The sequence below is a fragment of the Hydra viridissima genome, unplaced genomic scaffold, assembly GCF_058129835.1.
Source record: "Hydra viridissima isolate aposymbiotic clone 2 unplaced genomic scaffold, HvirCarnegie_v1 scaffold_11, whole genome shotgun sequence".
Lineage (NCBI taxonomy): Eukaryota > Metazoa > Cnidaria > Hydrozoa > Anthoathecata > Hydridae > Hydra > Hydra viridissima.
Window position 1 is genome coordinate 8,432,501 of NW_028324310.1, and position 13,430 is coordinate 8,445,930.

Consider the following 13,430-nt stretch of genomic DNA (forward strand, 5'->3'; position numbering starts at 1 on the left):
GTGAATTAAGCAACGCAGTTAACATTACTCAACACGGAATCAGGGGGCCTGTTTCAAATGAAAGAATTTCAAAATGTACATCTTTTGATATGAGAAAATCAATTGCAGAAAAGTTAGGAATTTTTAAGAAACGAAATGCCTTCGCAGAACGCATCAAACACGAATTAAAGGTGATAGAAACTGCTCTAAACAAACAATTTTTATCTCCTTTATTTCGTACGAGAAAAAATAAAGGAGATAGAAACCTGTTTTTTTAGAGTAGGTTCTTTTTATCATAACTGGCAGTGAAGATGAGTCATTTAGAGATAAAGTTATTAGCCACATGGGCAACGAAATTCACGAGAAAATGGCTAGCTATTTAAATATGGTAAATGATAAGCAGATTTGTGATATTAAAATACATGAAGATGCAGCATGGGTAAAGGATACGTAGATAATTGGATGTGCTTCATTTATGGTGTTAGGTATCCAATTATACACTTCTAACTCTAATAATGTAAATATGGAGCGAAAAAAAAGTTGACCTACCCATGTATTTTAAAGCTTAATAAGTTAAATGACTATTCTATATATCAGCACAACTCAACTGGGATCCACTTTGATGTTGCGATTAACAGTTAAATACCTTTCTTTTACTTATGTATTTAGTTCGCAAGTTTTAATATTTTTGTGATATTTTGGATAATGTTGTAGTTAATGGGGAGTAAAAATTTCATAATACTGTAAAAAATGTATTTGAGATTTTTAATGGGACAGTAAAAAAAACAGCACTCAGTTCATAGGGGATTTGATCAGCATGAGCTGAATGATTTTGCCCGTGATTCTCAAAAAAAGTTTCAGAAATCCTAGCTGCAAGACGAAATGAGAAAAACTTACTAGGAAAAGGAGTGAAAGTATCATACTTTCGAACCAAAGAAAATATATTTCTGTAGTATTTTGAAAATAACAGCACCTTTGTGTTTTGTAATAACGTTCCTGGTTTATTGAAGAAATTAGGGCTTTTAATCTACAATCCAGATGAATGAAGATTGTTTATTGATAGCTCGAACCAGAGCTTGAATTGTGTTTTTCTACACGAGGGCAATTTACATGGTGCAGTTCCTATTGGGCATTCGGTCTTCGTGAAGAACATTTTTTGTGAAGAACATGGAGATATAACGACAGTCATTGAGTAACTGCAATACAAAAAAAAGCCTAACACTTCAAAGATAACATTATCTTTAAAGTGTTAGACGTTTCATTATCATCGACCGAAAAAATCGTAACAAATTTAAAGAAGTCCTCAAAAAAGTTCATTAAAAAACTGTTTCATGAAGTTATATAAAAAAAAATTTAATTTAATTTAATACTGGATTTTAGACATTGGATATCATAATTTTATAGTTGTTTTTTTTTTACATTTACTAGATTCTTGATTATCGAACTAAAATCATGTTAAGCTTTTTTTAGTTTAATACAAATGTTGCGCTTTGTTTTGCTTCGATTGTTAATCGATTTCTTCGATTGTCTCAAACGTTTCTAAACTGGAAAAGTGTTCTAAAAGTGATTAAAAATAACACTGACGAGAGACTTTGTTTAGGTAAATGGGGTGGCTTAAGAACTGACTTACGAATGCGGAATATGTCGTTCACATTTCAATAAAAGAATAAAAACAATTTTATTCTTGTCATTCTGGTTGTCATACTGAAGTTTGAAAGGATGTATAAAAAGCATTTTAAAAACATTCTTCTTAATAAAAATATTTGAAATCTCAACGAAATAATTGCACGGTGCATAGGAACATACTCTAAGACCTTGCAACATATCCCCAGAAATTTTATTTTTGATTATCATTAGAAAACATTTCCTCATTCAAAAAATGTAAACGACAACTTTTTTTAGTGGGGGCCTGGGGAGAAAACACATATTTTAGGGCAGGGCCCAGGAATTTTGTTGTTCAAGATAGGTAACTAAGAAGCATGTGGCATACTCAAATTTTTAGTATGTTGATACTGGTAGCAAATGAGGATGACTTGCAAAAAATTAGGGTAATTGGAGCTAAACCAACCCCGCCCCGATCCCTAACTACCCCCTTCCTAGAACTACGTCTCCTTTAATCGTAAACTTTTTTTTTTGTTCTATCATAAACTAGATCAAAATTCATCGACAGATTTCAAATTTCATCAAAAAATCTCTTTTCGTTTAAGATTTATAACAATGCAAAGCTTAAAATTACCCCCTGAAATAACTATAAATGGTCTCAACTTTTAAACGAAAAATTATATTTTGATGTAATTTGAAATCTGTCGATGAACTTTGATCTAGTTTAATATGAAACAAGCAAAAAATTGAAAATTGTTTTTTGAAACCAAACCCTGGGGGGATTTGGGGGATCTTCTCGAACACCACAAAATCGAGCCCATGCCCCATATTTAGATTTTCAGAAATGTTTGTGATAGATTTATCAATTTTTTTTTTAAAGTTTTTAAAATTTTTTGTCTAACATTGAAATTTACAGACGGATAAATAATTTTTATTCATTTCTATTTACATTTTTATTGAAATAAAAACAAAGCAAAGCAACCTTTAATTATCAACAGTTAGTAAAAGCTAGCAGTTGCTAATTGTTAACAGTTGCATAATAACTCTTTGCACGCGTTGATATACGAACTGAAAGCATGTTTTTAGCCATTATATTGACATGTGTTTATAGCCATTATATTGACATTTGATTGATATGACCGATATATCATGCTAATATTATCAATCCATATCAGAAGTTTTTATTTGAAGCATTCATTTAAAATGCCTAAACATGCAAAAGAACATAGTGATTTTGTAAAAAATTTTTGCATTTGCTGCTTCAGGAAAGGCACGGATTTAAGACCAATAAATAATCCTGAAACAACTTATTTAAATCTAAATAAAAAGATAAATGACTACTCAAACCTTATCAAAACTATATTCTGGAAAGATTATTCAGCGGATAATCTTGACCTTCCTACCATGCTTTGCTCAAAATGTAGAAAAAGGCTTGCAGGGACTGATCCTTACTTCATTATGCGGCCGTGTTATGAAGGTAATTATAACTATATTGATGTTTAATTTACTTAATTTACTAGTTTCGCTATTTTAGTTATTATAGTTGCTATACATGTGCTATAAAATTTAGACCTGAATACCAGAGTTATTAGAGGGAAAAAATGTGAATGTTTTATTTGTGAAAATGGGCGCAAATCAAAAATGGAAAAAATATTGGCCCCTATGGTTGAATGTGTTTCGGGAAAGCTTGTTTATCAAGGCGCTGAAGATGTTTCAAGTAAACCTGCAGAAAGACTAGTTTGTCAACATTGCTATGCCCAAGAATTTAACTGCCATTGTAAAATCAACATCCCCAACAACGCAAGGAAAAGTTCTGTCCAGCTCTATCAAAGATTTCAGCACAAATGTCTCAGAGAACACCTTAGCTTTGAAAACCCTTGGTCCGAAGCAACTCACTGTCTCTTTCGGAAAGACTGAGGTTAAGAAACCTTTCTTTTCTTTAGATAAATTGAACAAACTTCAATTAAAACTACATTCCAGGTAAGTTTTTGTTGCTTAAAAATACTTTTAAAAATAAATTTGTTATGAGTTTAAAGCCAATTTTTGTAATAACTTTATTATGATTTCTAAGTAATCGCAACATGATTGAAGTTGTACGATTTCTGAGAAGTGAGGCAGGACGAAAAAGTGTGGAATCTGGTTTCAATATTAAACTGATTGAGAACAACGAAATAATTGGAAAATTATTCAATTGTGATAAACTCCCATTGCTATTAGAATTAAAGGAATGCGAAGAGGTAAGTAAACTATTTCCAAAAAAAATTTTTATAGCTAGATTGCAATTTGTATTATTCATTTTGATTTTTTATGAATGTATAGTTGGTAGAAAAAGATACTCCTATTGTGTATTGCAATGACATTAAAGAACTCGTAGCAATGGTACTTCATCACAGAAGTCAAGAAACAAATGATGTTGATATCAAATTAGGTGTAGATGGAGGGCAGGGATTCCTAAAAGTTACACTGTCAATAACCCTAAAACCAGAATTAAAAAATAATAAAATTCCAGAGAAACTGGGCAAGTGCGACGGATATGCGTGCAAAGATTTTAAAGATTCAAGCGTCCACAAAACTATTATATGGGCCATTTTGCCTTCATTGAACGAAAAATACCATAATTTGCGGTTAATATTGGATAAGCTAAACATTTCATCCTTAGATTACACAGTATCTGAAGATCTAAAGGTTTTGCTTCAAATGGTTGGAAAACAAACTGCAACATCAAAACACCCTTGTCCGTATTGCATGACGTCATCTCCTGACTTTCAAAAAGCTGATCATTATACTCTAGAGTCTTTGTGTACATTGTACGACCAATGGATGGCTGATGGTGCAAATTTAAAAAAAGAAAAAAAGTACACTAATGTTGTTAACTCCCCTTTATTAACAGGCAACAAAAATACTAGAACTTGTAAATATTCCTGGACTACATATACTGCTAGGTGTTGTAGACAAAATTTTAAAAGAGATTGAAAAAAATTTACTTGAAAACAAGGAGTGTGGGTTATAGTTTGTTAACCAATATCTGTCTAAAATAAACATCTGCAGAGTGTCCTACCAAGGGCAGCATCGTTTGGAAGGCAACGCTTGTCATAAATTGCTTAAAAACATAGACAGCTTTGAACTATTTTTTCAAGAGTTTAGTCTTGGAGTTTCCGCTGCCAAATATATTAAGGTACTTAGAGATTTTGAAAAAAATAGTCCATTGTTGTTTTGGAAAATTATTTAGCTCCACGTATGTTAAAGATCTAGAGGAGTTCTCTACGAGCTATAGAAATCTAAGGGCTACAATTCCTTTGAAGGTACACATAATTGAGCAACATGTTACTGAATTTATCAACATGAAAGGTGGAGTCTTTGGTATGATAAATAACTTTTAAATTTGATTAAAAATAATTTATAATCTTAGTAATTAAATACTCTATTTCAACAGTTGAATCGTAGAATTTGCATAGTTTACGACGAATATTTATTAAATAAACTTGCATTTCTTTTGTACTTCTACTGTTCTATAGGCTTAGGTTACTGGACTGAACAAGCTCTCGAATCCATTCATCAGGATTTCAATCAGTTTTGGCGAATGAGAAAAGTTGGAGAGCACAGCTCAAACTATATAGAGGCGCTGAAAAACGCGGTTGTTGCTTACAACTACAAGCACTTTTAAAGTAGCTTTCTATTTGCAGGAATGTAGTTTGTAAAAAGTAAAGTGTTAAATCTCCTATGAACAAACTTTTAGTATGACTTTGAAATGTAAAATATCAATCATAATGCAACCATAAAAATCAGAGTTTTTTTTTCTTTTACTGTAATAAATAATTGTAGCAAACCCTTCTCGACCCCTAATAGCCCTCCACAGGGTATGGTTCCTAAAAACACTTTTCAATTTTTTGCTTGTTTCATATTAAACTAGATCAAAGTTCATCGACAGATTTCAAATTACATCAAAATATAATTTTTCGTTTAAAAGTTGAGACCATTTATAGTTATTTCAGGGGGTAATTTTAAGCTTTGCATTGTTATAAATCTTAAACGAAAAGAGATTTTTTGATGAAATTTGAAATCTGTCGATGAATTTTGATCTAGTTTATGATAGAACAAAAAAAAAAGTTTACGATTAAAGGAGACGTAGTTCTAGGAAGGGGGTAGTTAGGGATCGGGGCGGGGTTGGTTTAGCTCCAATTACCCTAATTTTTTGCAAGTCATCCTCATTTGCTACCAGTATCAACATACTAAAAATTTGAGTATGCCACATGCTTCTTAGTTACCTATCTTGAACAACAAAATTCCTGGGCCCTGCCCTAAAATATGTGTTTTCTCCCCAGGCCCCCACTAAAAAAAGTTGTCGTTTACATTTTTTGAATGAGGAAATGTTTTCTAATAATAATCAAAAATAAAATTTTTGGGAATGTGTTGCAAGGTCTTAGAGTATGTTCCTATGCACCGTGATTGCGAGACATAAAAGATATCAGATGCCATGTTGCGAGACATAAAAGATATCAGATTGTTCAGCATAGCAAGGATATCCATTTAATGTTTTTCTTTATTAATCTTGAACTATATATGTTTTTTGTTTTCATCAAAATATGAAGTATCATTTTAAAATTTTTTATTGAACTTATTATTTTCAGAGGTGTACAAATTTTTTTGAACCAATTATTTGTTAAACGTTTGTGTGTCTTGTCATATATTCTTTCCATATATTCTTTCCATATTCTTGCGATATTCTTTCCATATATTCTTTCCATATTCTTGCGATACAATTTTTTCAAAATCCACATGTTAAAAAAAAACATTGTTACTCACCGTGAAATAACCAGTGTAGTTGATACATACGCATCGCCTATGCGAAATACTGGTCGTATCTAAAATACCTTTTGTGATCTTTTTTCAATTAGGTAAGATGAATTTGAGTTTATAGGTCCACAGTGAAAAACATTAGGAAACACTTTTGTATGCTCTTTTTAAACCGTCCTTTAAAGAAGGCAAGACACTTTAAAAACCCTTTAATAGGTGGTAAATTATTTTAAAATATCTAAAAATTATAACTGATCTTGATTAAAAATTATAAGTGATTTTGCAAAGCTTAGGAGAAGGGCAATTTGTTTTTTACCTAAAGATTGGTTAATAACTAAGCTATAAAAGCAAAAAAGAAATTGCAAATGATTTTACCAGCTTTCCCTTTTCATAGACTTGAGAAGAACTTCCTAAAGATTGACATAAATCTTATAATCAGGTTGATCAAATCTTATGAAAATAATTGACAATCGAATCGAGATCTGCAAAAACCACACGTGTTACAAAAGATGAGTTAAAGTTATTTTTTCAGAACATGTGAAAAAAAGTTACTTCTTGATAAAGTAATCTACTATGGTACAACACTGATTTTTACAGGATATCATAAACACTAATTTACAGAATATCATAAACACTTTAATACTCCATTTAATTGCAAAAAATGTTAAAAACATTTTTTGCAATTAAATGGAGTACTAAATAATGAGACGTGTGGTTTTCGCAGATTTTAACAAGTTTGAAATTAGTTGCTAAAGAAAATAAAGTCGTATATCATATATTTTAAAATATATGGTTTCTTATGAAAAAAAAAAAAAAAAAATCAAATTTTTATATATTTTTTATTTATTATCTTATTTGTTTATTTATTAATTTATTTATTTGTGTGTATGTGTGGGGGGGGGGTGTGTAGACCCCGGACCCCGGTCATTAAGGCTCTGTTTCCAATAATTACATCGGATCCAAATCAAGATACAACACTTTTAGATTGACAAAGTTCATAAAATATTTTATAGATGATTTTATATGGTGTTAAGAGTTCATTTTGCCCTAATTTAACGAAGAAGTCCCTTCACACTAAAATAAGATCTTTTTCCTACCACTGATTAGACAAAATTTTGAATCATTCTTCTCTTTTTAAGTAAAATTATTGATGAATACTGTTGTTCTACGCATTTAAGAGCCATTTTATTTTGTTTCTAATATCTTTATTACTTGTCAACAACCTCGACGACTTTAAAAAAAAATTGTTCGCTATATATAGCATTTAAACATACAACTTGTGACTCTTGTCAACAATTAATAATCGTTATAAAAACCGTTATAATAATAAAATTATGCAGCGTGTGAATCTTGTCAATAATTAGCAAAGCATTATTGACGCATATTAAAATCACAACATCTCCCCCAGCTCACCAAGAGCTCATACATAATCTTGATACTTTCGGTTAGGAAACACTCTTCTCCCATATCGAGTGAATCGAACAGGGTGAGTCTCTATCTTACAATTTGCTGGATAGTTTTGACCAGCGTGGTCCGCGCTATTGTCAGCTTCACCATCGTCCAGGGGATTTGTTTGAGAACTTGGATCTTCAATTACAACGCGTTCTAAGTTAGTTTCGGGAGGTTTAACCAGCGCACGTAGGAGTATTTGACAATTTTAGCTGGCCAAAATTGGAATTATTAAAAGTGGCCGTACCCACTTAATTACCTACCCTTATTATCTCTCGATAATGGTCGCTTAATGAGCAGTTAATGGTTTGGTTATAAAAGTAGTAATTGGAACTACACAGTCTAGTTAAATATCCGATCTATAACTGCGTGGTTCATTTTATTTACGAGCGATTTTAGTGGTGTTTATTGAAGCTGTGTACAAGTGTTTACAACAGAAGTTTTACAGTGTTATATCATGGATGAATCTATGACAAGTATGTACATTATTTACTCTTACTACCGTTTTGAAATATTAATTACCACAAAAGTTATGTACCATGAAACTTAGTATTTTTTTAACGAATTTTAAAGTAAATTTTGACTTTAAAAGTGAAAAAGTTGTAGTGCGCATTGAAACCCTCTTAGTTTTTTTCGTTTTTCTATGAGTTTATACCACTAGCTATTTAAAAATCTTAATTTTAACTGCCTGTTGATGCCATCTAAATTTTAATCATGTTCTAAGCACATCAAGGTCCAAGATGAATTTTTCAACTTAATTTTTTTTTCTAGATGGGTCATCAGGAATGCAAACAATCTCTTTTTTGGATTTCTACAACAGTATTCAGCAGCAGGAGGCTCCAAATTTCAATGAAAAAATGGACTTAGCTGATCAAAATTTGTTATCAAGAAATCAATATACCGAAGAACTAAAAACAGTATACAAGCGTCAAATGTCGAGGTTGAAAGCTATTTTTAGAAAGATGTGGTCGTCTTCATCCAGAACTCATGAAATATTTATTAAGAAGCATGGCCCTTGGCTGCAAGGGAGTTTCCAAATACCGGGTACCCCATCCACTCCATCATCAGCAGGACGACCAAGAAAAAGTTTTGTCGATTCTAGTGAACGTTCAAAGAGGAGAAAAACAGAACAGCTCAGGAAAGATGTGGAACCAGAAGCTATTGTTTTTGCAGCTGAAACTTGTTTGACAACAAGTGGCAAAAGAAGTGCTGCAACCGTCCTCAAAGATCTTAAAACATCTCCCAAACGAGCGGGAAAGTATAAAAAAGCCTATCGCAGCAGTCTTGAACCTACAAAAAAATCATTGACACCGTTAGAGGCTCTTTTAATATTTACTGACGCAGGCCTAACAAAATCTCAATATGAAATCGTACTTACAAGTGACAAGAAGCAATGGCCCTGCTACAGCACTTTGGTCGAAGAAAAAAAAACATGCTATCCTGATCCTGATTCGTTCACAGTCACAGAAAGTTTAGCTGAAGTAGACTTACAAAGTCTGTTAAACCATACTGCCGAAAGGTTGGTGTTGTATTTAGAAGAAGTTATCAAGACTTTAACGGAAAGTGGGCGTAAACATATGAAATTATCTACAAAATGGGGTTGTGATGGCTCCCAGCAGACACAGTTTAATCAAAAGTTTGAGGATGACTCTAATTCTGATGCCAGTATATTTCAATGCTCAATGGTTCCATTACAGCTAACTTGTGGAGTAAATAAAAAGGTTATCTGGCAAAACCCTACACCATCGTCTCCAAGGTTTTGCAGGCCAATTCAAATTAGGTTCATAAATGAAACTGCTGATGTAATAGCTGAAGAAATTGCTCACATGGAAAACAAAATTGCAGGCTTGAAACCAACTCAACTTCAAGACATAGCAGTAGAACACCTGATGAAGGTAACTATGAATGACGGAAAAGTCTGTAACGCAGCAACCACCACTAAATCGACCATGCGATGTTATATTTGTGGAGCAACATCAAGACAATTTAATGATTTGGACAGAACATGTGTTGACAATCAAAGCAGCTACAAATTTGGACTATCCATTCTGCATGCTAGAATACGGTGTTTTGAAAGTCTCCTTCACCTATCATATAAATTGCCTGTAAAAAAATGGCAGAAAAGGCTGAATGAAGATGAGAAGAGACTCATCTCAGATAGGAAAAAGAAAATCCAAGATGAATTCAAGAGCAAAATGGGCATTCTTGTCGACATACCTAAGGTTGGATTTGGGAATACCAATAACGGCAACACAAGCAGGAGATTCTTCAACGACCCGGAAACATCTGCAGATATCACTGGAGTAGACTTCCGTTTAATTTTCAGAATGAAAATTATCCTAGAAGTAATTTCCAGTGGCCACAAGATTGATGTAGAAAAGTTCAGACAGTATACTTTGGATAATGCAAAGCTTTATGTTGAACTATAACCCTGGTGTCCGATGACTCCAACTCTGCATAAAGTTTTAGTACATGGTCCTGATATAGTAGAGAATGCGCTTTTGCCAATTAGACAATTGTCGGAAGAGGCTGCCGAAGCCAGAAACAAACATTTCCGGGAGTACAGACTTAGCTATGCTAGAAAATTTTCTAGAAAAGATTGTAACCAAGATATCATCAATAGGTAATTGTAAACATCCGACCCTCTGTTGTCCAGTATTGGGAAAAAGAAACACAAACTTACAAAGCCTTTTTCAAAAGAAGCTGTGGAATTGCTTCTTCCTGGAGAAGTCCAAGATTCCGACACTGAAAACAACGAAAATGAAGAATATTCTGACAATGACGAAGTGGAATTTAATTAAATATCAAAATATAGTATGTTATTTACCATAATAAAGTTTGAAAAATAATATATCTTTTATTTCCTCAAATCCTATTGAATAGAATAAAATGTAATCCCTAAAGTACTCATCTTTCCCCTATATTGAACGCCACTGGCTTGGATTTGTACAAAAAACATTTAATTTACAATTTCTTGTCATATGGTAAAGTTTTCAGCTGTTAAAATGAGAGAAATAACTTTGGCCAGCTAAAATCGTCAAATACTCCTACGTGCAGCGTCAGATCGTAATCGTCATCAGTTGTTATGTCTCCTTTCTTGTCCCACAACGATGCTGCAGATGAGAAAAGTGTTGTGGCAACGTATGCCCATTAACCTCAACTTCAGCTGTCAAACCATTATGCAATGCCACTATACTTCCTTTTGACCATCGCCGTGTACACGGCGTCATATGCTTGGGCTTCACCCACACTTTATCGCCAACTTTCCATCCTTGAAATTTAGTTAGGGGTTTTTGTGTTGATTCAACTTTATCGATTCCAGGAATTTGGACGCGTTTGTATTGTTGGCAAAAGATTTCAAAAGGTGTGCCGTGTTTTGATGGAACGTTGTTGATTAAGAATACAGACATGGGTATACCACATTTTGCTCTCGCGTTTGTTCTTTTTACCGTTCGATAAACTCTTTCAACAATTCCATTTCCAGATGGTTTTTCAACAGCTCGATAAATAAGTCTTATTCCCCACTTCGACGCCATAGCTTGCATAGTCTGAGATCTAAACGACTTACAATTATCTAGGAGAACTTCGGAAGGAGTTCCAAGCAATGACCATATTGTTTCTAACGATTGAACAACGATTGCTGCACTTTCATCGCTTAATGGTGACCATAACGTGTATCTGCTTGGGCCACAATCGATACAGGTGAGATATACCAATAAATCAACGTGAGTAACATCGCAGGCTACTCTTTCCCACACTTTACTGACAGCAAGATTTCCTTTATCCCATGAAACCACATGAGGATCAATTGAATTGCATTCATCACATTCAGCGACAACTTGTCTCACTGTTTCTCTGTTAACGTGGATTCCAGCACGCGAGCATAACTCCATACTCTTGGAAACTCCCATGTGTGCTATTGAATGAACTTTTTTAACCTGCTGATTATCGTGTTTATAAATGATATTACATTCTTGTGTTGCAACTTTGTGTTTTATCCATTTTGCTGGCACTCGTGTGAGTTCATCTGCGACATTTTTTGTTGTTGGTTGTTATACTGACTTGTTCTGTTCTTCATTTTAGGTTCGTTCTCCCACTCCCAACTAACAATCCATTTTTTGCCATCAAAATAAGCTTTGCTTGTTCCAATTTCAACAGTCGCAACGCGGGGTGTGTCGGTGACAACTTAATTAGAGAATTACAGAATTTTAATTTTCCAGAGCCAATTTTCAGCTCATCGCACGACTTTATTAGATCCATGCCCATAATCATGTCGTATTTGTTTATTACTTCATCCACGCATAACACCAATGCATTAAGCAGGCACCCATTTGTTGGGTGGTGTATTTTAGCAACAACTTCCTTACATCGAATCATTACGCCCATTGTTGCAACATCCACTACACAAATCACTTTGTAGTTAGATGGCAGTAGCTTCTTGGTGATGATTTATTGCGAGCAACCAGTATCTACAAGCGCTGTAGCTTTTCTTCCGTTTATCACCAAGTCGCTAGTAGGTAGTACTGTTTCGGGACGAGTTCTTGTAGAAATACCTAATGCGAACTCGTCCCTTTTAAATTTTCCTGGTTTTGTCGACGTTTGTAACAGTCCTTCGCAGCATGTTTATGCGAGCATTTCTTGCATAAAGAGGTACATTCACGTGCAAAGTGATTTAATGATTCGCAGTTGAAACATCGCATTTCTTTCTTTCTCCGAATATGACTTGTCATTACTGTCCCAGTTGTTCGGTAACATGCATTTACCTCTTCATTCACAGATAAACATGCCGCATCCAATCTGGTTTGTACAATTACAGATGCAATCTTGACGCAATCGTCAAAGCTCAACGCATCCTCTCCCCGAAGAATGGCACGCAGAACAGCACCATCATTAACCCCAATAATGAATTGATCACGAAGTCGACCGTCTCTCTCTAAAGGCAAGAACTTGCATTCTTGAGCTGCTCGAATCACTCGATGCGCAAACGTCTGTATCGATTCTTCATTGCCACGATAAGTTTTCCCAAATTCATACCGTGACATTAACGATGATTTTCTTATCTCCAACGTTTCAAGTTTCACCACCAACTCTTCGTACGAAACGTCCTCTGGCAGTTCAGGTGCTGTTAATTCTTCCATGGTATTGTAGAATTTCGACGGCAGAGAGCAAATACGCTACGCGTCGATCTGCAGTAATATTTTTTATCACGAAGAAAGAAGTCATCTGCCGAATAAATCGCTTTGACTGTCCATCTTCATATTGCGGAGATAATAGACACGGCCGGTTAGCTTGTTGTTCTACGCATTTAAGAGCCATTTTATTTCGTTTCTAATATCTTTATTACTTGTCAACAACCTCGACGACTTTAAAAAAAAATTGTTCGCTATATATAGCATTTAAACATACAACTTGTGACTCTTGTCAACAATTAATAATCGTTATAAAAACCGTTATAATAATAAAATTATGCAGCGTGCGAATCTTGTCAATAATTAGCAAAGCTAATTATTGGCACATTATTGACGCATATTAAAATCACAACAAGTACTTTAAAGAATGAAATTCCACTATCCATTGAAATCCTGACATTTGCTGTCATTGAAACT

At 33.8% G+C, this 13,430-nt stretch overlaps 1 pseudogene; it reads left to right on the forward strand.

Moving 5' to 3' along the window:
* Nucleotides 1-2,784: 2,784 nt before the first annotated feature.
* LOC149882025 (uncharacterized) lies at nt 2,785-5,311 on the forward strand (annotated as a pseudogene).
* The last annotated feature ends 8,119 nt before the right edge of the window (nt 5,312-13,430 follow it).